This window comes from Notechis scutatus, chromosome 2 (genome assembly GCF_049901735.1).
Source record: "Notechis scutatus isolate UNSWTSFEM ecotype Mainland chromosome 2, rNotScu1.2, whole genome shotgun sequence".
NCBI lineage: Eukaryota > Metazoa > Chordata > Lepidosauria > Squamata > Elapidae > Notechis > Notechis scutatus.
Window position 1 is genome coordinate 124222230 of NC_142010.1, and position 23837 is coordinate 124246066.

At 38.2% G+C, this 23837-nt stretch overlaps 1 long non-coding RNA gene across 1 annotated transcript; it reads right to left on the reverse strand.

The window, feature by feature from the left end:
• Positions 1–34: 34 nt before the first annotated feature.
• Positions 35–23156, reverse strand: LOC148132226 (uncharacterized). The gene is made up of 5 exons (XR_015747321.1): positions 23022–23156; positions 22814–22907; positions 21239–21387; positions 706–810; positions 35–273 (listed from the first exon to the last, which is right to left on the reverse strand). It is a non-coding gene; the product is annotated as an uncharacterized LOC148132226 (long non-coding RNA).
• Between the last annotated feature and the right edge of the window lie 681 nt (positions 23157–23837).

Here is a 23837-nt window from a genome sequence, read left to right on the forward strand (position 1 = left end):
CAAGTTGTTAGAAGATAAACTACACGTCCTATGGGAGGATCTGCATTCCATTTATCTATTAGTATGGTTCCTGCATTGCATTTGAAGATATTCTTGGTGTTGAACTGCTCCTTGGTGTTGGCTTCTAAGCCTGGAATGGAGAAGCACCCCTTCTTCATAATCCACAGAGCGTGTACCCCATATTTAAGTGGTGTGGTGGCCTGGTGGTGAAGATGCTTGCCTCCCACTCAGAAAGTTGAGAGTTCAATCCTATGTAGTGGCAGATGTTTCTCTCTTAGAGTGCAAAGAAAAAATATCTGCTGTGAACTCCACGTAGTTTCAGGAAAGGCATCCGACCAGTAAATGCTCAACTCCATGCCCTGACTCTACCCCAAATTAAGGGATTGCAGGGTCACAAAAAGGGAGTTTATTCAAAATAATGTCCATTATTTCCTTTTTCTTCCCTCCACCCTCAACTAGCAAAGTTAAAATCTATTTGCATCAGTTTTTTTTAACTGAAATTATGTCGGAAGATATACTAGATACACAGAAAGAGCTAGAGACAATTTGCTGTCCCTTGCTATCCCAGATTCTGATTCCAAATAGAAGGTTCACACTGGTGAAATCATTGCCATGTTATCTCCTTCAGGCATGCTCACACCACAGTGAGCAAATTAATCTAGCCCCTGAGAGCCGCTTTATTTAGTTCTGCGAGCTTCATCTTACCAGTTCTACCAAACAGTTGTAAATCCTACTGGCCGGTTTGCCACCGCAGTCTCTTTTTGTTGTGAATCTGTCACATTTGGCTTCTTCTTCCTTCTGGTTTGCACACTGAAATGAAAAAGGCATGGAGAATAACAACAGCAACAATATAGTCAATAAGTAACCGGACATACAACAGGTTGAAATGGGATAACAAGACATGAAGAACAAATCAATTAATGCTAAGAAAAATATGAGCATTCTTCCTCACGGGACATACACCAATCTCAATTTTATTACCAGTTCCTGCCATGAATTTACATCTTTGAATAACAAGGAATGTTCTTTTGATTGAAAACAATGGAGTAATCAAATCCATCGTTTTGCCACAGATTATCTCGAGAGACATATTGTTCTGAAACACTACAGCTCCTTAGGTAGGAGGGGGTTACGCTCTTTTTTTTAAAAGAGTAGATGACAATAATTAAAAGTTGTGCTGACTTTACACGCTTATAGACAAGAGTGGAAGAGCTAACATATTTTTTTTCTCCTGTTACAGAAATCATTTGCCCATGAACCATAAAGATCTTGCTAGTGACTGAAAAGATTCTTTTGTATGTACTTTTTAAATAATTACAATAAAATACTCAGCATTCTGATGATTGTCTATTCCTTCTGTGATGCTTCATTCTGTTTTCATTCAAGGGTAAAAGCTTTATGATACATCTATTTTAGGATACACTCTCCTGAATCTTATTATTTGCCAAAAGGAGAAAAACTCATTTGTGGGCAAAATTCTTTATGCTTCCCCATTAGGCCAACTAAATTCAAAAGTGTAATAGAGCTATTCATGAAAAAAATATTGTCAATTTTCTATTGCTAAGCCTGTCAATAGACTGAATTTCAACAGATCTAATGTTCAGCCAGGAATTTTTACAATTCTGTGTAAAAATTAAGGGGGAGGGACCAAAACTTTGTGCTAGCAAAATGTTGTTTATTTCTGTGTGCTTGATATGTCCATAGCATTTTTTTTTTCTTCCATTCAATCAAGTCCAGTTCTCAAAGAGTTCCTCCACACGTCCCTGCAGTTTGTTTGGCAAGGATTTTCAAAAGTGGTTTTCCGTTGCTTCCTTCCTAAGGCTGAGAGAAAGTGAGTAGTCCATTAGGGCATTCAGCTGGCTTTGTTTCCAAGGTTGGACTAGAACTAGGGGTGGGATTCTACTGGTTGGACTGGTTCTATAGAACCAGTTGTTATGATTCTGCGCAGTTCGGAGAAACAGCAAATCGTGCCCCTGGCTGGCCCCGCCCCTCTCTGCCCACGACTCCCCTCCCCGCCCATTCAGTCCTTATTGTGCATGCGCAATTCATGAAAAATTGCGTGAGTGCCCAACATTGCTGACGATGTTCTTCCCCACCCAGTCACTCGTTAAGGTATTTCTCCTTTTTCCCCTCCCGATGATCAGCTATTCCTATGATCAGTTGTGCTGGGATTCCCTCGCTACTTACTGCTTCGCCCAGAAGTCTTCCCTGGGGCCCAAGAAGCCAAAAAATGGAGGGGGGGGGGCACACCTCCCCACTCTCCATTTTTGCCTTCCTGGGCCCCAGGGAAGCTTCCTGGGAGCAAAAACACCCCCCAGGAGGCTTCCATGGGGCCCAGGAAGTGCCTAAATGGAGTGCAGGGAGTTGCTGCACCCCCCCTGGCTCTGTTTTTTTTCCTTCCTGGGCCCCAGGGAAGCCTTCTGGGAGTAAAAATGCCCCCAAATTGGGGGGTGGGTGTTGCTGCCAAAAAATCCATGCCCATGCAGTCACATGGGCATGCCCACCTAGCCATGCCCACCTAGCCACACCTTCAGAACCAGTTGTTACAAAATTTGAATCCCACCCCTGACGAGAACTCACCGTTTCCTGGCTTCTAGCCTGGTGCCTTCCCCACTACACCAAACTGACTCTCATTCATACAGTACTCAATTTATTCTACTAACTTCAATGGTGCTGAAAGAATGGAAACCTACACATAAACCACCACATTCATACACACCATCATAACTGGAAAAATTCTCTTCATTTGAATTCCAAAGATTTGTTTGTTATTGACAGTTGAATGCTCTAAATACAGTATAATGGAATTGATCTGCCTACTTTTCCAATGGCACAATTTTCTTTCCAAATATACCCTTAATGACATTTTAAGCTAAATCTATATGGTTTTAAAATCGATATAAAAATTTACCCGAACAAATACTGAACTATGCTGACAAAGTATAGGCATACTGTAAATGCATTACTTTCCCCACATTAAGTTTCTTTGATCCTGTTTCAAACCCCTGGAATATTGGCCACTGATGCAGGCCAAATATTGTGTTTCAATCACTTAGTTGTTTCTAAGTCCTCGTGACCCAATAAATATCATCTTGCTCTGATTGTTAGTCAGGAGCTGCTTTTCTGAGTTTTTTTAAATGTTCTTATATCAGTGAGCGTCTGATCACCCTGTATGTTAATGTCTGGATCTCTGCTAGACTTTTCCTCATGTAGCAGATATGCTTTATGCCATGGCTCCAATCCCTGTCTCTGAATGTTTAGCTTTGATTTTGTTATTACTTAAAATTCATCTCTATTTGCATTGGATTTGCATGGCCTGTCATTTAACAATTATGTTCTTTAAAAGAATCAAACGTTCATGTGAACTTCCTCCCTATAAAAATGCAGGATAAATTAAGGGTTGTTAGACATTTGACTAACTTGATCCTATACATGGCTGAATAACAAGATTTATGGTGGAAATGTTAGAAAAAGGTCACACCCTTTTTCAAAGGAGAAAGAATTAAAAACATTCTTGCATTTCAGCAGAGAAGACTAAAGATTAACTCAGTTTCAGCTCCAGATATTCTGATACTTGACCTAGGAACCCAAAAATATCTTGAGTATGGAATGCAGAACCCATTAGAAGGAATACAAGCTGCACATGGAACTAACATGTTACAATTTGTGTTTACATCCTAACCTTTCAAGGATTGAATGCCCATCAACTTTTTGACAACGCCAAGCTTAATTTCCCACCAAAATCACCATCAGTGGGCAACCTATTTCATTTGGCTTTGGTGAGATAGAGCTAGTTTTAGCTAAGAAGGAGGTGCGTGTTCTATGCTAGAGAAAAAGTAGACATAAAATTATCACATACATGAAAGATTTCTTTCAAGTGAATAGTTTGTCACTCAGATTAACAGAGTTGGAAGGGACTTTGTAGGTCACCTAGTCCAATCCTCCACCCAAGCAGGAGACCCTACACCATTTCTGACTAATGACAGTCCACTCTCTTCTTGAAAGTCTCCAGTGATGAAGCTCCCATTACTTCTGAAGGCAAGCTGTTCTATTGGTTGATTGCTCTCACTGTCAGAAAAAGTCTCCTTATTTCTATGTTGAATCTCTCCTTGTTCAGTTTCCATCCATTATTCCTTGTCTGTCCTTCGGGTGCTTGGAAAACAGCTGACCCCTTCCTCTCTGTGGCAGCCCCTCAAATATTGGAAGACTGCTATCATGTCTCCCCTGTCCTGTCTCTTTACTAGACTAGCCATGCCCAATTCCGTAACTGTTCTTCATATGTTTTAGCCTACAGTCCCCTAATCTTTAAATCTATACAGAAAGAAGAAAATATACACTTACGGTATTCCCCAAGATCATTCTGAAACCTATCTGATCTCCACAAGGTCTTTCTTATTATTGACTGTTGATTAATTCTGGAAAGTCTGCCTGATTAGAGGTAGCAAAACTTATTAAAAATCATGGTTATTATTTTACAAATATTTTACAAATAACTAAAGGCAGCAAACATATCCAACATTACCTTTTCTTTTCCTTGTGAGAACCATGTGAGGTGAGGTAAGCTGAAAAGAGAGTGACTGGCCCAAGGTTACCCAGCTGGTTTTCATGGCCAAGGGGAGACTTGAACTGATGGTCTTCCATTTTATAGCCTTGTGCCTTAACCAAACTGGCTTTTTAACATGCAACATGTTTCTCCTAAATCTCTTTGTATGTACATTTCCTTTCTTATCTTTCCACTGAGGCTAATAGTTTAGGCTAGACTTGGACCAATTGCAGCATGCCACACAGGTGTTCATTTGAAAGGTGAAGCCTCTCTTGAGATGGGTATGTCCATGTCCATGTTGCTTTATGAGTTGCAATACAAAATGGTTTGCCATTGTTTTCTTTCTGGATGACTTTCTGACTTCCCAGTCTTCTTGCTGGTTTCTCATCCAGCTATTAGCTTTTCTTGAGATCAGACAAAGTTGCTAGGTGTTGCTTCTATTGGCTTTGTGTTCCCTAAGTATGTTGTCTCAATCTTTAGATCAAGGGTCTTCAAACTTGGCAAGTTTAAGACTTGTGGACTTCAACTCCCAGAATTCCTGAGCTAACAAGATTGGAGGAGGAATTCTGGGAGTTGAAGTCCACAAGTCTTAAAGCTGTCAAGTTTGAAGACCACTGCTTTAGATAATCAGAACGACATCTATATAAATTCTGGAATCTGTAAAACTCAAGCAGGATTGTCCTTAGATACCAGGCCCACTAAGTACACCAGATCAGACCAGACCATCAATTCCTTAAGTAGACCATCAGCCAGACTAGACCATCAATAAACTACTTTTATTGAGAGATTCTTTCCAGTGTGATTGTGCTAAATTTTCTCATTCTTATACTCCAGTAAATCAAGGATATGTGTGCTTGAACCACTTCTGAATATTATCTCTTTTCTCGGGATTTAAAAAATGTTTCAGCCTCCTTTGTGTAGTTAATCGTTCTCACATATTCCCAGCAAAGTCAGCTTCCTTATTCACTACATTAACCAACCATTTTCACCTATTCTTTCGGATGTATTTGTAGACACAAAATGCAATTATTTAGGAAGTATTTACTCCTCCCATCATAGCTTTGCAAAGAACTGTAACAGCTCTGCACATAGTAGCATCAAATGATAAATTTGAAGCTAACTCAAAGAAAATATATTTCCATGGATTCAATTCTTCAGTTTTAATTAAAAGAGGTACAACTGTCAAAGAAGCACAAGAGGGGATGGATATAAAATGAAATGGAAATGACAGAAGTCACTGGAGCTGTTGAGAATGAGCTTCATATTTTGATGTGTATTGAGATAGTTGGCATACTTCATTAAAAAAAAGTTATTGATTTGGAGGGTTGGTAAGTAAATAATATGAATTTGGGTGGATGTGTCATCATTTATTTGAAATGGAAGCAGAAGAATATTGCTAAATTATTTCATCACCTTGTAGAGAGGAAGGGGAATAACATAAATATGGTGAAAACTAGAAATGTATCCTTCTATTTGCATTCTGCTTCACAAATGATCCACTTTTATTGTTTTTAAGCACTGTAGAAACATCTAAATATGTTTTTATCATCTATCTGTCTATCTATCTATCTATCTATCTATCTATCTATCTATCTATCTATCTATCTATCTATCTATCTCTATCATCATCTACCACACCTTAATACTGTTTAGTATTCATTATACCCCAATGATTATTTACAAAAAACTTTCAAAGAATAATCCATGTATCAATTTAACTCTTGATATGTACCTTAGTGATGATATCACAGTAAATTAAACCATTCTTTCCATTTATATCTGAACTATTTTGAGTTCTCTATCTTTTTTTTTATTATGCAGGAATTAAATCATAGTTTCCTGGTTTGAGTTTGATTTTAGACCATTCTATCACTAAGGAGGCTTAAGGAAGAGTAAATGGCTCATTCTTATGCTGATAAAACCAGAGATTATTAGCTCAAGATCATTATACCTGAACTAAGCTTAAATATTCTGCAGTGCATTAAATTCTGCCAAATCTTGGGAAATAAATCCTTTCATCCCCAAATGAATAAAAAGCATCAGGATGTGTTTAATTGTGTTTGTGCCAGTAAAAAAGGTACTATTGGAACATTCCATGTTCAAAACAACAATGCAGAATATTCTGTCACTTCGACTCATTGAGCTTTTAAATTGGATTTTTCCTTCCAATACTGCTTCACAATATTATAATTTAAAAAAAAACACACACCTGCACAGGCTCAGTTGCAGTTTATGCTCCCTGCTTTCCCTCTCTTAATATATTACTTATTTTTACATGAATATGCTTACTGTCAGTTGTTTTAAAAGAAATCTGGCAAACATAAACCAATTGCAGGCAGGTGCTTGCCAAGTGTGTAGCCATCTCCTTCCTTATAGTTTTTCAGCAACAAAGGGAGAATGGACAACAAAATAAAACAATTCTTCTAAAGTAGGTCCTTTGTATGCAGACACCTGAGATTGGATCACAGTGAAATCCATATTTAGGTGCCATGTACCATGGGAAATACTTTCCTTTTGAAAATGCCACTCCTAAGACTGGATGCTCCAGATAGTTAGAATTTGGAGAGCACCTGGCAAATCCCTCTGACAGAAGGATTTCTCTAGTTGTTTGATTTCCCAAGATGGGGACAACTGAATAGAACAAGAGTTTGAATTGAAATACTTTGGAAAGATTGGGATTACTGCCCTGAGGTGGCTGAAAGGAAGCATGGAAGCCTTTTTTCCTGAACTAATGAAGGAAGTCAGGACCAGCTCTCGAATCTCTTCTATGTCTGATGCATGCAAAGTTGCAACCCAGAATGAATAAGGGCTGTTCAAAGCAGCTTTTAATTGAGGCTGATCCGGGAATCCCTTACTCACTCATTAGAACAAGTGCAATTAATGGCCCTGCTAGCATGAGTAAGTCTTACTCGTCCTAGCCAAGGGCTGTGAGATCAAGGCTCTGGGCTGTGAAACAACTGGGGTGAATCAAAGCAAGAAGGTGGTTTTAATTAAGTTTTGCACTGATCCTGCCCTTTTGGCAAACTTTACCTGGAATGGCCATTCTCTGGCTACCAAAAGAGCAAAACAATGTCAACCCATTGGCCAGGAGTCAGAGGAGGGAAACAGAAACGATGAAAGGTTTGCACTGATTTATGAGGAAACATGAAAAGAGTGACGGGGGTGTTTAGCTTGGCTGAAGGATTGCAAAGGGTGGATATGATAACTGTCTGCCGAATCCAAGAGGGTGTAAATTGGGAAAGAGCAGAGGAATTATTCACCACAGTTCAAAGAGAAGGGAAGAAATGGGAACACAACAAAATGACAAAGGTCTTTTGTGATTACATAAGCAGGAAAAAATGTCTGGATGTTTACTCCCATCTGTCTGTGGAAACACATGCCTTCAAGGGTTTGAGAGGTGTCCAACCTTGGCAACTTTAAGACTTGTGGACTTCAACACCCAGAATTCCCCAACCAGTCATGGGGAATTCTGGGAGTTGAAGCCCACTGACTGAGGAATTCTGGGAGTTGAAGTTCACAAGACTTAAAGTTGCTAAGGTTAGACATCCCTGGTCAAAGCATTATGAGAAAGGCAGAATAGGCGTCTGGGCCTGCAAGGAAGGAACAGATACCACAATATCTGGTTCCTATTTCCTACACTTCCAGCCTGCCCTAAAAGGTAATCTCCAATGTGTGCAGGAAATAATTAAATAGGATGCAGAAAATGAAAAGAGATAGAGCAGGAAGGAAGAACCATAATCCCATTAAAATGATCTATATGCAAAACTGACTCCGAGAACAAAAATATTACAACTAATGAAAATTTTTAAACAGGTCTGCTGCAAAATTCCTGCTAGGGTTTTTTCTTTCTTTCTTTTTCTTCTTCTTTTATGCATATGCTAAGACTGGTAGGGGAGGAGAGGGGGATTTCATCTGTTTTCAGGGTTGACAGCAAACCAGCTTGGAGCAAGAATCACAATACTATCATTAGCAGAGTTGTTGCTTCTTTTACTTGAAGAACTACAAACAAACAAGGCTCCCTTTGCCATCTTCCCCAAAAGAAAGCAAGTATTAATAAGGGAATGATAATGTCATATGAAGCACTCCACTCTCTCGAAACAAGAACCATATGTTGATTTATCATGAAAAGTATGTAAATACAAGCTTGGGCTGATAGAGAGCACATGTTGTCGGTCATGAAGCAACCATTTAAAATTCCGTTGTGAGATTAGAAATTTTACAGAAGGCTTTAGAAAAGACGTCAGGGGAGTATTGGGAAAAGGAGAGAAAGAAGATGGTTTTATTGTGGTTTTGTAGGAAGGGAATCTTTTTCTTTGCAACAATAACCTGATCCGGGAAAATATAACCCATCCTTTGTTGAGGTCAGGTGGGTGGGGACTTCAACACCCAGAATCTGCAGGCAATGAATGGTTCCAATATTTGTAGCTCAGGGTTGAGCAGTGGGGTCCTTGGTGCTCTTTGAGCTTGATGGTTTTCTTGCAGATGGTTCATTACCAAACTAGGTAACATCATCAATGTTCCTTCAACTTCACTATTACTGGCTTTCAGGTGTGGAAAGAAAGACGTGTTAGATTGAATCATTCAGAGATGGGTCTAATGTTGCTCTATAAAATAAATGTATTAATATATAATCAGCAATGGCCAGCACCTAAGAAGTCCTCAGAGAAGTGAGGAGCTCAACTATTTTTTTTTTTAAAGAGGAAACTATGTCATTACAAATACTTTCCCAGTGGAGAATCGGAGCTTTCTGACCCTGACGAATTATGAGTAGTATGACCTAATTTACTCTTCTTCCCCTTGACACACCAGTTTCAATGTTAAATACAACTCCCCATGATTTCAAAATTTCTCACATTGTGGTTTGATTAACTTACCAAGAACAGGAATGATGAACAAGAGTATGCACAGAGCAGGAGGGAGCAAGGGGCAACAAACCTGGGTTCTTGTTACATCTGAACTGGGCCTTTTCTTTGTAACATAAGATCATAAGACAAGTCTTAACATCGCAGCCAGTTGTTTGGTCCCATCTGAGGGTGCCCCATATGCAAAGCCCAGAAGCCAAAGGATTGTTCAGATATATATATATTTCTGATATTGGCAGTACAATATGGCTGTCTTGGCCAGAAGTGATTTTCTTCTTTTTGTAATACTATGTTAAATATAATGTAAGACTTACACTACTGTTTCTGAGTTTTGATACCTTTAAATTACACTCCTGGTTTTCAGCAGTTGTGTCTGGAATTGGCCCTTGAGCAACCCAAAGTCATGGGTTCAAGGGCTTCTTGCTGATTAGGTCTCTCTTTTCCTACCCGTGTTTTGGAGCACATTAATGATTATTTTAAAATAAATTGTACATAGGAGGTTTATTGACTGATTCACTAAAATAATATATACTGTAGCTGCAGCTTTGGGGAGAAACTGCCCAGGATTATTTTTTTCAAATAAGTAAATTGATAAAGTAAATAAATACATTAATAAAGGGGGTCAACCTATTCTTCAAAGCACTTGAAGGCAAGGCAAGAAGCAATGATTGGAAACTAATCAAGGAAAGAAGCAACTTAGAACTAAGGAGAAATTTCCTGACAGTCAGAACAATTAACCAGTACAACAGCTTTGCCTTCAGAAGTTGTGGGTCTCCAACACTGGAGGTTTTTAAGAAGAGATTGGACAACATTTGTCTGAAATAGCATAGGGTTGCCTGCCTGAGCAAGGGTTGGACTATAAGACCTCCAAGATCCCATCCAACTCTGTTACTCTGTTATTCTGTTAATCTTATATGCATATTTACTCAGAAACAAACACTAACTCTCCAACTGGTATTCTAACCGAGGAAGGTGCACTTAACTAACATTTCAAATGCCCTGCTAGAGATAAACCAACAAAGACACTAAATCTTAGGCAGGAAGCCATCTTCCTTTGAAAGCGATAGGAAGGAACTGATGTCTGGAAGAGCAGAATTTATATTACCTTTCACATGGCTTTCCCTGCCACACTTCTTTCTGGGGTTTTTCCAAGTTTGGAACTTCTTTAGCCACAGAAGAGTTAGTAAGTGGTAGAAAGGGGGATTTGGGGTCAGCTTGTCTTGAAAAAGCTGGAAGTTGCCTCTGATTCAGAGGCAGAATTCAAGTCACTGTCATCTCAATCATCTCTACAAATAGTTCTCATCCAACCTTACAGAATATATTTCCAAGGAGATACGCATAGGTGTGTGATTCATTAGATAAGGATTAGCAGATCCTAAAGCAGTTCTAAGATGCACCTGGGAAGGACTGTTGGACCAATAATCCAAACAGATCTGCAGTGGTTGAGGCCCACTGTGGAATGCAGGGAAAGCCAGATGTTCCCCAGATGCCTTCTCATGGAACGACACGGTCTTTGCTTTTTGTTAAATATAAGCACTTCCAGTTAAGCCACATCCGTGCTCATATGAAAGACTAATGTTTTCTAATTTACTCATACATTTCATTTCTAATGAAATTTCCTTTCCTTTGAGTCGCAGACCCTTTCCTAGACTCAGGAGTTAAATATAGGATGGGTAATTGAATGTATGATGTCTGTCATATTCTTTTTTTAAAAAAAACAACCCTAAACCCAGAAGATTAAGCTGATTTGCATGTGCACTTTTAACTGCATAACGAACTGCATAACTTGATTTGTTTTTACATTCATGAATTGTTTTCTGTGAGAAAAGATTTGAAAGAGAAGAAAAGAAAACCCAGAACTGTTGCTAAAATACAGTCAAAATTGCAGAGGATGATGGTCAAAGTTCATGACACAATATCTAAACCATCTGCTCACTTCATTAAGGCAAACAGCTTAATGAATTTATGCCGGCAAGATATTTCATTGCCACAAAAAAAAGAACTCCTGTTTTCATGTGTGTCGGCAACTTAGGATAGCAAGCTTGGTCTAGTGTCAAGGTTCCAAGTAACAGACCCAACACAATCAAAACTCTGAGGCCAAGGTGTCCCTCAAAGTCCAAATTTATTAGGCATGTCATATTGGCACATCTGGTGAAAACTGGAATCTGAAAGCCCCGTGGTTTTCCTCACCCAAATTAAAAGTCAGTCCATGTGTCCATCACATGATCCAATCCAGTCACCATCCAAACTCCAGTTGGTTTCAGTCTATGGCTCCTCAGTACCTGGTGAGAATATTCTTGGTTCCCAGGAGAAAGAATTTTATTTTGGCTACAAATCCCCAGCTATCTCTATCTCCCCCTGGCCCCCTCCCATTTCCATAGCTCTAGCCAGCCCTACTGTGGCAGCCCTGAAGATGTCCCAAGATGGCTTCAGGGTTGACATCTAGTGGCTAAGACTAGAAAGCTAGATACTGTGAGTTCTAGTCCCATCTTAGCTATGAAAGCCAACTGGGTGGTATTGTACCAGTCACTCTCTCTCTCTCAGCCAAACTCACCATCCAGGGATGTTGTTGTGGGGAAAATAAGAGGAGAAACTATACTAGATATGTTCACCAATTTGTAAAAATAATAAAAGTGAGGTACAAATAAATAAATACTGTAGTTGTCTAGTGACACAGAGCAGCTCTCAGTGGAAGGTTGTATGGGGTTTGAGGAAGGACAGGTAACAATTGCTTTTTCAGGAAGCTGACCTCTTGTTCTGCAGAGAGAGGCTTCTGGGAGCTGCTGGAGATGTGGTGATGATGGAGATTCCCAAGATTAGGCTTTTAGAAAAAATGGGAAAAATAGGTGTACTTACCCTCTGTTTTTGAAAATGAGCAAAAATAATCATGGCTTCAACAAATGGTGATTTGCTACAGATTATTAGTCCCAAAAAGTTCCAAAGGTGCTTTTTTCCAAAAGGCAACTGGACTTTCTTGGGTTTTTTCCTTTGAAAATGTTTTGTTTTTCATCCAGTTCAGAACTGAAGAAGCTTCTTTAGAAGTGAAATGTTTTAACAGGAAAAAAAAACCAAGAAACTCCAGTTGCCTTTTAGAGAAAGCACCCTTGGGATAATCATGACCTGGATGATTGAGAATCTCCATGGGCTTGAATTTTGATAGCATTGTGTTGAAAGTTTCTCCTCTCAACATTATGCTACCAAAATTCAAGTCTATGAAGATGCAGTTGTTTCTCTCCTAGAGCGCTATCAAAAAAATATCTGCTGTGAACTCTGCATGGTGTCAGGAAGGGCATCCAGCCAGTAAACTCTCAGCTCCATCCAGTTGCTCCAACTCTACCCTGAATTAAGGGATTACAGGGTTGTAAAAAAGGGAGTTTTAATGTTGAGAGGTTCTGGGAATCTTAGATTGCCCACACAAGAGTTAGGCCCATTCATAGGGGTCCTTCATCTCAGGTTGTTTGGGAGAGACTACCCATTAAAAATACTATGTTTGAAGTGGCCATCGGCACAGAGCTTTGTAATGATTGTTTTGTATGTAAAACCCATAATTTGATATTGCAACCTTTGAGTGATTCAACATGCATCAGTAAACCCCACTCCAATTCACTAACATGAATTTCTCTGCTCCTAGCCAGCCCTGTGGTCTCTTGTCTTATTTCTACGGACCCATCAGTCTATTTACAAAAATGGCTTGCTATAAATTTAACAGTATTGCAGTTCTCAGCATGAATTGTTCTGGCCTTCTGAAATCTTTTTCGCATTGCATGGTTGCTGCTTTTAAAGAACATTCTGCTTTGAAGAACATAAGAAATAGCCATGGAAAGAGAATTATAGGTTTGTGTTTTCAAATGAGAACAGAGATTAATGACAACACTCTTTTAATTCCAGCAAGCACAGCAGTGTGACTAAAATATGGTTCCATATGGCCTACAGCAGCAGCACCTCAGACAGTGCCTTCAGATCTTATTAGGGAGATTAAATCAAGTCTATTGGCCACTCTTGAAAGAGAGACTTCCAGAGGATTCTGCTTTTTGCGAGGACTTTTTATTTTACATTGCGGACTCCATATTCCATCTTAAGATACATGATCTGGTCTTTGATTAAGCAATGTAATTCAGATCCATCAAGGAAACAATTCGAAGAATTAATATCACCAAGGCTGTAAACTGTATAAATGCAGTTTCAGTTGTACGGGCAAGAAAACACTGATCCAAAATCTGAGTTTTGCAGCATTGAGAATCATTATCATAGGGATAAAATATTAAATGTGAGTGATGGTAGCCACTCAAAAGAAAGGAAGGAGATGGTACTTTCTGAAGATACAAGGTACTTACTAAGAGGGGTTCCAAAGTTACTTCCCCTCAAATGATACCCTCTATCGTTTTAGATTTGGTGTTCCCAAAGTGCAGAAGTTGTAGTCTGTTGTGCCTGAAGGATATTAGAATTAGGAAAATTGTGCAATGGAATTAAGAGTAGAGATTGACATCTGGTTAAAATGGAAACAACTTAAACTTCAATTCTCACTCTTTTTATCTTTAGAGAATACCTCTTAGGTTGGACTGCTTGCTTGTTAGATTGATAAGGAAAATTTATCTATTTCCTTTTTAATTAAGTTTTTAATACTGGCAGAGGAATAATAATTTCAGATAACAAAAGCTATTTTTATCCCATTCCATAGCTCATATACTGAGAGAAAATGTCATCTGTGGGCAAATTTGTAAGCAAAGGCTATAAGATAGAGTTGATACTTCTGATATCTATAGTAGTGATATTACTTCTGATCAATATAAAAAAATTATTCCAACTCAAGATTCTATCAACATCCCTGAGCCTTTTTTTTTAAATGTAACTTTTGATGCCTTCAAAACTCTAACTTGGGCTTTGGCAAAAGTCAAGGCCAACATGCAGAAGATGGACTTGGTGATCACAGTTTTATGAGATGGAGATTGATCAACTAAAAAACATAGATTTAAAATTCACGAAAGAAATATCTAGGGAGATTCTCAGTCATCCAGGTCATGGTTGTTTCAAAGGTGCTTTTTTAAAGGCAACTGGGCCTTCTGGTTTTTCTTTGAAGATGTTGCGCTTCTCATCCAAGCATCTTCTTCAGCTCTGAACAGACGTTTCTTGGATGAGAAGTGAAATGTCTTCAAGGAAAAACAAAGTCCAGTTGCCTTTTGAAAAAGCACCTTTGGGTCTCTAAAGAAATGTTGACTGATCCAATCTGAGTCAGTCATCGGGATTACATTATCCTGGAACACATATATTTGCCTTCATTTGTGAAATTTTGAGCCTTGAAGACCAATGGTTTGGATAGGAGATTTGTTCAGTAAAAATATGATTCCTCAATATTTACTTAAACACGGAGCAAGTTCAGTTTCTAATGCTGTTTGAAAGGTGAATTTCATTGGAAACTGAAAACAGTCTAAAAATTGAACCTGCATATTATGTGGGTTCTCCATGTGCATTCAAAATCGCAGTCCAGACTAACTGTAGTTAAATTCCTTTAAGTCAACTTGAAATAATAGTTTGCAGCTCTCTCAATAAACAAGTTCTTTGGATTATAGAAGAATGAACATAATGCTATTTCTTGATTTCCTTTCTACCCACCCACCCCAGATAATTAACAAAGGTAAAGAATTTTGAAGTTCACCTTGCAGGAAGTAAAAGGTATTTTGGGGGGGTGGGTTCTTTATCTGAAAATGTTAATTTATTTCTACAAATACACCAATTGTATACTTTTTATTACAGATGGGATAGTTTAAGTTTCTCTAAGTTTAATATTTCCCTTGTGTTTCAGAAATTTGTTTTTATTTGTTACTAAATGTTTTATTTTGTTACTAAATTTGTGAGGGGCATACACTATATCTTTATATTCATAAACTATATCTTTATATTCTATGAATGTTAAAGATCTGGGATATTCTTCTAAGAAAAGAAAGACTTTCTATAATTTGGGCAATTTAAAACCTGAGATAACTTTTTCAGAAAGATGAAGAGGGAAAATTGAGCATAATAATTTGGAAAAGTAAATGAAAAATGTTTATGTGCTTGTGAGAAAAATCCTACTTCGGAACAATATATAAATTCTTGTATATCTGCTGAATTCCATGTCCACTTTATGCAGTCAGCTTCTAGATTGAGGCCAACAGTGTGTAAAGTATGTAATAATTTAAATTCCTTCTTTTGAAAGATATTAAATATATTTGAATTTATGAAATTTTGCGTAGCTGTTATTATATCTTTAAAGACATTTTTCAAAAAAATTATACTTTATACCTGTTAAAACTTTTATCCTTAGTGCTGACTCGATGGCTTTTGATGACAAAGTAAACAATTTTTGTAAACAAATCAAATGCTTGATTTGGCTGCACTATATTAAATGCAATGTTATTGGAACTACAGGTAGTCCTTGACTTAGGACTACAATTGAGCCCAAATTTTCTATTGCTAAGGTTGCAAATGGTGGGAAGGTTACAAATGGTGATCACGAGACCCTGGGACTGTGCAACTGTCATAATTACATGGCCACTTGCCAAGCGTCTGGATTGTGATCACATGACCACGGGGAATGCTACAACCGTGGCAAATGTGAAAAGTGGTCATAAATCACTTTTTTCAATGCTCCGACTTCAAAGGATTACTAAATGAATGATTGTAAGTCGAGGACTACCTGTACAATGCATTTTACATTTATAAAAACAGAAGGTTGCTAGTCCATATGGTTCTCCTCTAGAATGTAATAGGATAACTAATACATATTTTTGCTCCTATATTGTTGGAGCTGTCTAATATATTTTTATAAATAGAGGTGTTTGCCCACCCTTCATTTTGTGAAATTAGCATATCAGTTTTGATATGAATTGAACTGAACCCAAGTAAAGACTGGGCAATTCCCATCTGCTTTCTTTGCTTAAATAGAGATGCTAAGTAACACTTGAAAGCAATTCTGGCACAGAATTTGCAAACTATAATACTCTTGATAATTCATTTCTAAAAGGCTGACAGATTTTAGATAATATGAGATTGCTCACTGGTGTTTTAGAGTTATAATCAGAGAAACTTGAATTGGCACTGGTGGTTTCATGGGATGTAGAAAAAGTCTTTGACATGGTGCAGGTTAAATTTTTGGAAAATCTTGTATTAAAAAACAAAGGATTCCGTGGATGCTTATGAAGGATTGTGCATTGATTTTATAGTGCTAGAAACGTAATATATAATAAGGTGACTATGATCCATACAATTTGAGTTGTCTTGCTTTGGTTTATTATTCATATTATTGTAAATAAGATTTAGGAAGAAAAAAATCAGGTTCAATCCTGTTAATATGGAATTATACAATGTAGTGATAATGTGGAAAAACTGGTCATTGTGCTTCTTCTCTGTCTCCCCCCCTACCCCCCCCTCTCTCTATATATATAATCTATCTCTATACATCTATCATTTTTGCAGTCCTGATTGGAAGGAAGGAAGGAAGGAAGGGAGGGAGGGAGGGAGGGAGGGAGGGAGGGAGGAAGGAAGGAAGGAAGGAAGGAAGGAAGGAAGGAAGGAAGGAAGGAAGGAAGGAAGGAAGGAAGGAAGGAAGGACAGACTAGATTCCATGATTTACTTAGCTAGAGTTGAAATAAATTATTAAAGCAAATCTCAGTTTAGAGCACTATTTTAAAAGGGCAGGAATGGGACCTTGATTTAAACAACAGCCAGTCCCTTGGGAATTGTCTACTATGACAAGTAGGTCAATTGTAGCAAAATATGAATTCTAAACTAGTTATACCAAAGACCCAATAATTTTTGTAGCAGTTTTTAAAACTCAAGTATTATGTAGTTGTTCTCGTCTAGTGAATCTTTCAACTTTCTGGTTTAGAAATAGTTTTCAAATATTTTTCCCAGCTCTCAAACCACAATGCTTTGAGTCTGGAGATGATAGTGAAGTCTTTTCCCCCGCATAGTCCAGCCTTTTGATAAGAAACTCTGAAAAACTTGACAATGGTCCATGGCTATATTTATAGTCCCAAACATGGTTATTGCTTTGGAGACCCCAGCTGCAAAACCATCACAATTCTGTTGCTGCCTGTACCACACAATTCTTTTCCAAATACTGGATACTTTTTTTCAATGTTTATGGGTCTTTCACAAAACAAGTGTTCTCCTAAACATGTCCTCAGTACGATTGTCTCCCCATCTAGCAGAGACATGTTACCAAATCAACCATCTCTAACCAAACGCCCTGCAAATATTGTATGCTAGCATTTCAGATTCCAGAACTGACAGCAAAATTTCTGGAATTTCAAATCCCAATTCCAAGGCTAAACTTGGAGAAAATAAGCCTGGTCCTTTCCAAACATTCAAACACAATAGTAAAATGTACACTTTGTCTTCATAAAAAGCGCTGGCACTATATGCCTTCTAGCTAAAGATTCTTTCAGAGCCCTTCTTTTACACTTCACCCCTTGAAGGCATTTTTATTAAAATGCGAGAACTGTCTGTCTCTACAACATAGAACTTTTGCCCTTGCTAGATGTGTAGAAGTTGGATGATGCCATGGAAATGATCCTGTGCCCTTGTTCATCAGCCTTCTTAGCCATTGCCCAGAATATTTTCCTTCCAAGGCTATTTGAAGGCTGGGATGCTGTAACATCAAACAAACTACAATTTTAACATGAGAAAGAGTCTCGGCTTCTTTGTCCCCTTTCTTCCCAAATTCTTGTTGCTCAAAAGATGGCCTCACTTTGTGGTTGTTCAGTGGCGAAGTCATGCCTGATTCTTTGTGACACTGTGGAGTCTATGGACTACAGCAACCTGGGAGTTGAAGTCCACAAGTCTTAAAGTTGCCAAGTTTGGAGACCTCTGGACTACAGCATGCAAGGCTTCCCTGTCCTCTGGTGTCTCCTGGAACTCACCAAATTCAAGTTCATTGCATCAATGACATTATCTACCCATCTGACCCTCTGCCATCCCTTCTCCATCTTACCCAATATCAGGGTCTTTTTCAACAAGTCCTCTCTGCCCATTAGGTGGCCAAAGTATTTGAGTTTCAAGTTCAGTATCTGTCCTTCCAACGAGCAGTCAAAATTGATTTGCGAAGCTGCGCGATCCCTGCCGCGCTAGCCGTTTTTGGGGCTCTGACCCAGCCGGGTAGTCGGAGCTAGGCCACTTGCAGGGGCAGCTGAAGGTGGGGGGATCCGGAGAAGGGTTTGGGGGTGCTGCAGACTCCTCCCTGGCCGGCAGAACTCCCTTTTCCCAGGACGGTGCAGCGGCGGGGTCTGTAATGGCCGCCACAAAGAAGCTGGCAGCCGGGTAAGAATGCGCAGGAGGAAGTGGAGAAAGTGATTGAGAGGAGAAAGTTTTTCTTGGCTCCTAGGACTCTAAGACATATTTAATAAAATTCCTGAAAAGTATGATTCTCTGAATAATACCTGCCAGAAGAGGAAAAAGCGGCTGCTTGAAGGTGCTGAAAGGATAGCTTTCCTCTTTTCCTACGGAATAAATAACTGGATATTAAGAAACCTATTTTTTTAGGTGGAAATTGGTTTTAAGCGATGAGTGGGAAGAGAGAGGATTAAGAAGAAAATATTTGTATGCTAAGATTTGTTGGAGCAGATGCCTTAAGGATTTGAAGACTAGAATATATTGTAATAAGATTTTAAACAGATTTGGACTTTCTTTCTCTTTGATTGATATTACCCCAGAAGGAGAAAAGTGAGAACTCTGCCTTGGTTTGGACTGATTGATAACTTTGGGACTGTTTTATCTTTTTTATTTTCTTTTGAATATTCTGGTTGTTGTAAGAAGAAAGAAGGAGAAAAGAAAAGAAAAGATTTATAATGGCTCTTTCTGTTGAGGAACTAAGAAAAGAATATGAACAAGCAAAAAAAAAATGGTAAAGATGGTGTGGAAGAAGCTTTCCTTTTCTTAGAAATGGCGCTTACTAATTATCAACAAAAATTACAACAGATGAAGACAGCAGAGGAACAAGAAAGAAAGGAAGGAGCCATCTTTAATGAATCTCAGAATTTGATCCAGAAAAAGGAAGAGAGAAAGAAAAGAAGAGAAGAGAAAAGAAGAAAACTAAAGGATTTAAGGACTTAAGATCCAAAAAAACATTTAAGAAAGGGAAAAATAAAGTGCAAAACCAATATGATGATTGTAAACAAAGGGGAAAAGAAATACGACAGAGAAGGGAAGCCGGTAAGGCAGAGGCTAGAAGAAGGGGGTAGAAAGGTTTGTTGGGAAAAGAAAGAAAGGGAAAAGGTGGAGAAAAGCTACAATGTTTTGAAATTAAATGGAAAAAAGGAATTTTTATGGATAATGGATAAAGTATAATTTTTTTAAAAAAAAAGATTTTGCAAGGTACATAAGATGAGATGGTAGTATTGCAATGGTTTAAGAGTTGATAAGAGATTAAAATGTTAAAATGTTTAAAAATGATTGGCTTTAAAACTTAATAATAGGAGAGGTTTAGAATATTGTTTTAATTAAAGAGTTTAATAAAATTATGGTATTGATGTTATTATAAAATTTTTATTATAGTATTTCTTTTTAATATTTGGATTTATTGTCTAATTAGGCACTTAATTGTGTTGGATGTATTAGTTAGATAGAATGTACCAAGCAAAATCTGATTGGGTATTAGATATTATTTTAAAGATTAATTTGATTAACTTAGGGGGAGATAGAAAGGCATCATACTCTGATTAATGATTTCAGGAGAAACTGATTTTCTTTTTTTTCATAAGGGATGAGACAAAGGGATGATAAAAATGGACAAAAGATACAAATATAATGATTTAAACTAAGATGATTAATTAAGGTAGAATTAAGAAGTGTGAAATATGTGGAGAAGTTAATATAGAAGGGTTAGAATGGTAAATAAAATAAGTAATGATATGTAAGATGAGCATGAATATAATTGAAGTCCATGAAGAGAGAGATACCTGGGCCCAAGTTACTTTCCAAAAAGATTTTTTTTTATGTTTTGTGTGTTGTGTGTATATGTCTTTTTTGGGGGAGAATTGGTAAAAACTTGTAGAAATATAGAATGAGAATAATGGTAACTAAGTCAGAAAGAATCAGATGAAATAATAATAATGATATTGAATAAGAGTAAAGAGAAGTAAAGAGAAATTGAATAAGAGGTTTTGGTATATTATATGGAAATGGTTTAAAACAGAATCATAATTTATCTGACTTGTTAAATTTACAATGGAAAAAGGTTTAAACATGTAATGAATAATGATAATTTGTGTGTTTTAAAAATTAATAAAACTTGTTTTAAAAAAAAAAATTGATTTCCTTTAGGATTGGCTGATTGGATCTCCTTGCAATCCAAGGAACTCTCAAGTGTCTTCTCCAACACCACAATTTGAAAGCAACAATTCTTTGGCACTCAGCCTTCCTTATGGTCCAACTCTCACAGCCATATATTACTACTGGGAAAGCCATAGCTTTGTCCACATTAGGACTGCAGAAGTGGTCATGGGAAGGGGAGAGGAGGAAAGGTAGCAAGGGATGATCACTGGGTAGAGGTCTTCAATTTCCCAAACCAGCAACTCCCCAATTATAGTGACCAGGGGTCCATACCTCCTGGCCACTGTCACCTTTTAAGGCAGGAACGCTATTGTTGAATCTTGAAAACCTGAAACTTCTTATAACAAATAGAATCAAGATGGGGTAATCTTAAGTTTCTTTCTCACCATTTTCTTGGTCTCAGGACTAAATGCTTATATCACTATTCTGGCATTTTGTTTTCAAGGTTACACTTCCCTGCTTTCTCTCCCTCCTCCCACCGCCATTTTTAAAGCACCACCAAAGACTGTGAGCACCTTCTTTTTACCTTTATTTTCAAAGTTAGAGAAGAATCTGTAGAAGGATGCTGTGGTTGTACCTGGAGTCTTGATTTCTCAAAGCCCTCTGTACTCCAGGTGAGGAGAGCAAGAACAGCTGAGATGAGATGCAGCTTTGTGTATTCCACCTGCTTGAGGTCTGTTAAATTTTTAAAAAACGAGATTATTGCATACTTCAGCATAAATATTGCATTTCCTCACATACAGATCACTTGGAAAGACTCTTCCTGTCTTGGGGAAACGTTTCAGTACTCAATTCATGCTTCCATCTAGGTATTTAATTCTGCAGTCCCCCTTTCATTGCTTAGCTCTTTTGCTATCAGCCTTTCTGAAAAGATCTCAGTTTGGGGAATATTCACTTCTCTGTGAAGAGGAACCAACTTGTTTGTTGTTTGCTTGCTTGTTTGTTCAAAAATCTAAAAAAGAAAGTCATATCCTGATCGTCTCTCAGTTTGCAAAATGCAGATGGATACATCTATAGAGCATAAATGCACAGTTGTACGAGACAGACAGTCAAAGAGAGCAAGCATGTTGTATCTTCTCATCCCACCAAGTATTTTACAATGGGGTTAAAATGTTGGGGGAAAAATCATATCCAGAAACTGGGGGAGATTAGGATGATTTATGAGTCTATTAAAACATCATTTTCCTCTTCATGCTTGGTCTTTTAAGGGGATCAGAAGGGAGAATTCAGGGCAGCAAGAGAAAATTAGCTAGGCTGCTGGGTTAATATTTTAGATCACCTGTGTTTCTCATCAAATGTGCTACCTAAAAGAATTGGTTAGAAGCTTTGATCTGACTTTAAATACCTCCAAACATCAGTCGCTGGAGGCATTTTAATCTGATTTTACTGGGGCTGGTGGGATAGGGTTAAGAGAAACAGAATCTGAAATGAACTTCACATTTTCCCATCAATCCTTGAGGTTTTTGATGCACCCCTGATCTTTAAAGTTAAGGGTAGAACAGAGGAATAGTCTCAGGTGGTTCACATCTGGGTGACAGTGAGACTTCAACATCTTCGAAGCACGCAATAACCAAGCTTCTTATTGGATGCAGAAGAGCTTTTGAAAGTTCAGCCGCATCTGCTGCCTTTTATGTTGGTGGCTGTGCCCTTGTGCTGTGCTTAATTGTTCTATAAAGCAATTACCCAGAAAATTAACCTTTCAAATGTATCCTGGCAATTCTTTTCAGACACTGAAATGAGAAAATATGAAAGCACCCTCTACAATGGTGGGTATATATGTCCCTGTATGATAGCAGTGGTGCTAGGTTTTAATAGTAAGGCCCTTGGAAACGACGAGCATTAGAAAAGCAGCCGTACATAATAACTTTTTTAAAGCAAACCAATTGCAGCAAAGCTACCAGGAGACCCTGTAGAGCTTTGCTGGCTGAGGAATTCTGGGAGTTGAAGTCCACAAGTCTTAAAGTTGCCAAGGTTGGACACCCCTGATGTAGAGGTTAACAGCCAGGCTGGCATCAACATTCAGCATCCTCACAAAGGGCACTGTTAATGCTGGTCAGTCCCTCACTTCCCCTGCTAGGCAACAAAGACAGAAGGCCCTCACCGTTGTCATTCTTCACAATGTTCCCCCAGTGTAGTGTTGTGTCAAGGCTTCCTGGGGAGTTGATGGCAAATAGCCTCGATGATGCTCGCTCTCACTATCCAAAATAAAAGTGATGCTGGTTAGGAGGAAAGGGGGAAAGGAGCACTAATACAGAGGTGAACCCACAAACTCGGAGGGGACTTTGCTTAACTCTATCACAAAATCCTACCAGTGACTGGGAAAGCAGGAAACTGCAGTTCCAACCTTTCTGGATGGACCACGCTGAAAAGGCTGCACTGGAGCTGGTATGACACAAAGAGATAGAGATGATAGAGACATAGACAGAGAAAGACTGGTAAATAGATATAAACATGTACAAATCATATACATTATTTGTATACAGGTAATGTGTATACATAATATGAAAATACACACATGCACACACACATACACGTATACCCACATTCACCTAAAGGTAAACGGAAAATCAAGGTTTTCCTAAGAGGAATAAGGGTAACCAAAAATTCAAGGACCAATTGTGTTTCTTCATCCCTTTTTTAAACTGAATCCATTTCAGGAATGATTTGAACTGAGGACCTTTTAACTCTTTAGGGTTATTTATTTTTTAATCATTTGCCTTCTCTGATGCCTTGCGGGGTGGGGGAGTTGGATATAAATTATTAAAATAAAGAAGTACATATCATAAATTAGTCTTTTAATTGCTGTCATACGTTGTCTAATATAAGGTAGGTTATTATCAATATGGCATTTCTTTAATTAAGAACAGTTCCTATGCCCTGACTCAGCTGCCTTGTGGTTTTAAAGGAGAAAATAATGAGACTGATATTGGCTTGGAAACATTGCATTTCTCCAGGTAGTTCAACTCTTCTGCCTAAAGGCCATGTCTAATTGTTCCTTGCAGGTACTTCAGAATTCTCACCTGTAACTGTTGCACCTTGGCCATATCACCCAAAACAAATAAAATGTAAGCATATTTAAAAGTCAAGTCATTCAACTGGTGCTAAGAGCTCCTTTAGAAACAAGA